A 3,845-nucleotide genomic window follows, 5' to 3' on the forward strand; every position below is an offset into this window, starting at 1 on the left:
GACACAGGTCTGAGACCTAAGGAGAGAGAGGGCTGTGAGTAAAAACAAATTATTTCCATAAACTCTCAATAAAACCGTAGGGTAAGGACACTGCATTGGAGAGGAGAGAAGCATCTTTCAGCCACACCATTACAGAGTAGCTCCTCACTTTGGTCCAGTGAATTGCTCAGAAGCAATACGTGGAAGGTCGCGGCAATGCCTGGTGGGAGACTTTGGTGCTTGGCCAGGGGCACTGACCCCTGGTGGCAGTATGGCGCCGGCAGGAAACAGTGGTATCTCAGAACCCATCAGCGATGCCCGTGAGAGACAGGAAAACCGCACCCAGGGAGATTCATAAACACACAGGAGACATATGCCTCTTCTCCCAATTCATAAGCATACTTGTCATTTTCCTAAGGAAGTAGGGGGAATGGTTAATTTACAGAAGATCTCAGGTCCAGGTCTTGCTTCAGCAGAAGAGGTGAGAGAGGTGAGATCCAAGTATTACTCTTGCTGTGTCCTCTTTTGTGTTTATGGGTTGAGGTGGCCGGGAACCTCAGGTAGCTTTGGGTACCTCAGTAAAGATAAGCCACCTCATAGCCAGTGTTTAGCTGCACAAAAATTTACCCCAAAACCTAGAGATTTAAAAATAACAGTGACTGTTTATTATCTCACACAGGTCAGGTATTTTGGAGTGGCTCAGTTGAGTGGTTCTGGCTTGGGGATCTCTCGTGAGGTTGCAGCAAGCTGTTGGCCAGGGCTGTAGGATCCAATTCTAAGAAGGCTCACTCATGTGGCTGGCAGAGTATCTTGGCTGTTGGAGGGGGGCCTTGGTTCTCCCACATGGACTTGACCTTGAGGATCCTCACAACATGGCAGGTGACTTCCCTGAGAGCAAGTGATCCATCCAATAGAATGAGGTAGAAGCTGCAGTGTCTTTTAGGATATAGCCTCAGATGTTCCACTCTTTCCTTTCTGCAGTATCCTATTGTTACACAGTTTTTGTCCCTATTCATTGTGGGAGGGGACCACACAAGGGCATGAATTCCAGCAGGCAAGACTCACTGAGCCTTCTTGGAAGCTGGCTACTACAGCCAGTCTCAGCATGGAACTATATTCAAAAGAAGCACCAGGTTCACATCCAAAAGCCCTGGAATCTTTACTGAAGTCTCTAGACAAGGCTAGGTAGAAGGAATTACACTGCAGAGTGCCCAGCAGAAGTTCTAAAGTTCCTCATCATGTGTCTGTGTCCCCAAAGTCACACTCATCACAGCAGCTACTCTCCAAAATCTCCCTTCTTCCAACTTACTCAAATCTGTATATCTCTCCTGTCCACCCCCACACCACTTCAATTATGTAAATCAAGCCAACCTCTCTCAATTCTCAGCTCTCCCCTCTACCTTGAAGCTCAGGAACCAAGAAGGCAGTCATAGACACTCTTGAGTGGGGCATAGAAGGTGGAGGAAGAGGGAAGGCTGGGGAGAATGACATGTCAACATTTTGAGTCTATATCACATTTATGTCCTAAGGGCCTAGTATAGTGCCTACAACATGGTAGGTGCTCGATAAATATTGGTGAATTAATGGATGGTGGCATTTAGCAAATTCTAAATGAAAATGCTGGTATTCAGTGGTAATATTATAGCAACAAGTTTCCATACAGAACACAGAGTGACATGGTACTATCTTGTTTAAAAATGTTCATGATAGGGGTGCCTGGCTGGCTCAGTCGGTAGAGCATGCAACTCTTGATCTTGGGGTTGTAAGTTTGAGCCCCACGTTGGGTGTAGAGATTACTTAAAAATAAAATCTTTAAAAAAATGTTCATGATAAGAACATGTGATGTTGCTTTTCCATGTGTGTATTTTCTGTGTTCTCCTCTGAATAACCCTCTTGAAAGCAGGATCTATGTTTTATTTATCATTATGTCCCCAAAGCCTGGTGATGCCTGGCTTGTGCAGGCAAGAGTTTTGTCGATAATTTATTAAAGTGCCAGACACTTCTCCAAGGCCAATATATATATATATTAACTCACTTACTTCTTATAGTCACCTAATAAGGTAGGTTATATTACTATCATCCCCATTTTTCAGATGAGAAAACGAGGCATAAGGAGATGAGGCAGCTTGTAGGATGGCACAAAACAAGAGCTAGGATTTGGGGCAGGGCAATCTTGTGCTAGAGTCCGCGACCACCCTCTCTGCCACATCTACAGGGTTTGAGGAATTGCATTGAAGTTGAATGAGGAGATCTGTTAGACCTCTTCTAGGGGAAGCCTGTAAATTTATATAAGACACATCTAGAAAAATACTGAGGAAGTCCTGAAACCACCAGTGTGCTTTAAGGTGACTCATGGAGGGAAGAGAGGAAGTTGCAATGCTTCTGAGGGCATTGTTTTAGTGAAAGATGAAATATGTCCAAAAAAGTCAATAAACACACAAAGGATTTTTTTAGGGCAGTGAAAGTATGATATCTGTGTGATACTCCAATGAGGGATATATGTCATTCTAAACCCATAGAGTGGACAGCACCGGGAATGAGCCCTAATGTAAACTATGGGCTTTGGGTGACTATGAAGTGTCAGTGTAGGTTGGTCACTTGTAACAAGTGTGTCACTCTGGCGGGGGATGTTGATAATGGGGGAGGCTCTGCATGAGTGTGTGCGTGGGGGAGGGGTAACTGGAAATCTCTATACCTCCTCTTAATTTAGCTCTGAACCTAAAGCTGTTCTAAAAGAAAAAATTTTTTTTTTTTTTTTGGTTTTGAACATTTAATGAGAAAAAGAGATATATCGAGCTCAAGAACACTGTGTTTCGTGTGTCACTGGGTCCAGGTTTGGGGATACACGACAGACCTAGCAAACAGGATATACATCAACAAAAACGTTCCTGGTTACAGACTGAAAAACTAGCACCTGGCACGATTAAGTCTTGGTTTCCTCATCACTCAGCAGCATGTTGGGGATCCCACGACTAATGGGGAACAGACGTCCAGACTCTGGGCACTGCAAGGTGCCTTCCAGCACATCCACCTCCAGCAGCACGTGGTGCATCTGCCTCAGGAATTTCTCATCATGCTCATACCCTTCAATCGGCCTTTTGGGCACCTCGACCAGATGCAACTTGGGTATCACACGAAGTCAGTGTTGAACTCCACCGGGTTGATGCGGACCTCGGTGGCCTGGAGGAGCAGAGGGAAGCCACGCCCCCCCCCCCCCCCAGCACATGCGAGCTCAGCAGGTTGTGCGTGAGCAGCTTCATGTCACCACAAAGCAGTTCATGTTAGTATCGAAATGGAAGCCCAGATGGAGCAGGATCCTTAGGGTCTGTCCAGTTTCACCCCCGTCCCCTGTCCGCCCGCTGTCACCCAGAGCTCGGTGAATGTTTGGCTGATGCGAGGTCCATCACGAGGTATAGCTCTGGTCATCACAAAGCTCTGGCGTGTTGGATTCGTGTCTGCTCTCATCTGGATATTAGTGTTTGAGTGAAATTTTTAAAAAATCACCATGGAAACCAGGAAGTAACACTCTTATTGAGGAACCAGCTAATGGAAAGTTTTATAAAATAAGTAACACAGCTTATGCTTCAGCAATGGGATTTGTGGCGTCTCTCCTAGGGTACACGGTTAATGTCCACCTTATTTAGGACCACATCATAGTCATTTTAGTCTTCAGAATTTTGAAACTACATAATTTTTGGAGAAGTTTGAAAAGAACGAGAACATCATAATTTCCCAAATAAGTGAAGAATTTGCAGAGCTGAAGCAAAGGAAAGCAGGGTCATGGAAATGAGAAGCAGCAGGGAGGGTTCTCGGCTGGCATCTGGACATAGGGCTTTGAATTTCAGTTCTGCTATTTGCACACTTTG

General features: G+C 45.2%; 1 pseudogene; it reads right to left on the reverse strand.

Annotated features, from left to right (window-relative positions):
* Positions 1-2,902: 2,902 nt before the first annotated feature.
* LOC116632703 lies at positions 2,903-3,239 on the reverse strand (annotated as a pseudogene).
* Positions 3,240-3,845: the final 606 nt, after the last annotated feature.

Source organism: Phoca vitulina, unplaced genomic scaffold (assembly GCF_004348235.1).
Source record: "Phoca vitulina isolate PV1807 unplaced genomic scaffold, GSC_HSeal_1.0 scaffold7, whole genome shotgun sequence".
Taxonomy (NCBI): domain Eukaryota; kingdom Metazoa; phylum Chordata; class Mammalia; order Carnivora; family Phocidae; genus Phoca; species Phoca vitulina.